This window comes from Poecilia latipinna, unplaced genomic scaffold, assembly GCF_001443285.1.
Source record: "Poecilia latipinna isolate Pla-1442-1.1 unplaced genomic scaffold, P_latipinna-1.0 Scaffold2983, whole genome shotgun sequence".
Classification (NCBI taxonomy): Eukaryota; Metazoa; Chordata; class Actinopteri; order Cyprinodontiformes; family Poeciliidae; genus Poecilia; species Poecilia latipinna.
The window spans coordinates 42,008-43,059 of record NW_015115599.1 but is presented as its reverse complement, the minus strand read 5'-3'; positions in this window follow the sequence as shown (position 1 = coordinate 43,059).

The following is a 1,052-nucleotide window of genomic DNA, read 5'->3' as shown; positions in this document are numbered from 1 at the left end:
TTCAATACCTGACACCTCTATGTAGTTATTGGTGTAAGTCTTTGTACAAACTGTCAGTAAGAAACTAGGGTAACACTTTATTTGAAGGGGGTTGAATAAGACTGACATGACACTGTCATAAACATGACATAACACCTGTCATGAACATGAATAAGCCTTCATGAATATTTATGACTGTTGTCATAAAGCGTCATTCGGTAAATTATGACACTTTTAATACAAAGTTGACATTATTGAAAATGTCTTTATTATGACAACTTGATATTAACCAAGAAATCATTACTGATATAAATTTGTTATAAAAGTATTACTGATACTGATTGCACTTTAAAAATTAGGTAACTTTATGTTATTAAAGGTAAAGTTTAAACAGTAATGATTTCTTGGTTAATGTCAAGTTGTCATAACAAAGACATTTTGAATAATGTCAACTTTGTATTAAAAGTGTCATAATTTACCGAATGACGCTTTATGACAACAGTCATAAATATTCATGAAGGCTAATTCATGTTCATGACAGGTGTTATGTCATGTTTATTAAAGTGTCATGACAGTCTTATTCAACCCCCTTCAAATAAAGTGTTACCATACATTTCAACAGTTACTTTAACTATGATCTCAAGTGAATGTAACAAGTACTACTTGAACATAGACAATAACATCAGTAGTCTACAGGTTACTTGTTAAGAAACTTAATCTGATATATTGATTTTAGCTAGTCATCTGTTAGCTAACATCACCAGCATCCAGCAGCTTTACTCAACTCAGTCGGTTAGTTTGGGGGGAAAACTGAAAAGTTCTTTGCGTTTTGCTGGTTTGCTGCTGTGAGGAATCACTGTAGCACCTGTAGCTCCACCCAGCAGCAGCAGGTCTCCTTCACAGGTGGAAACCCAGCGCAAGAGCACTCATGTTGCGTTTAAAGGCGGCTCAGAAAAACAGGTTACGACATGTTAACAACGGTTTAAACAGTTTTAACTGCTGATAAAAGTGACACAGGTCACAGATATGGGAAGTGTGGAAGCTTCTACTGTATCAAATTAATATAGGAATAA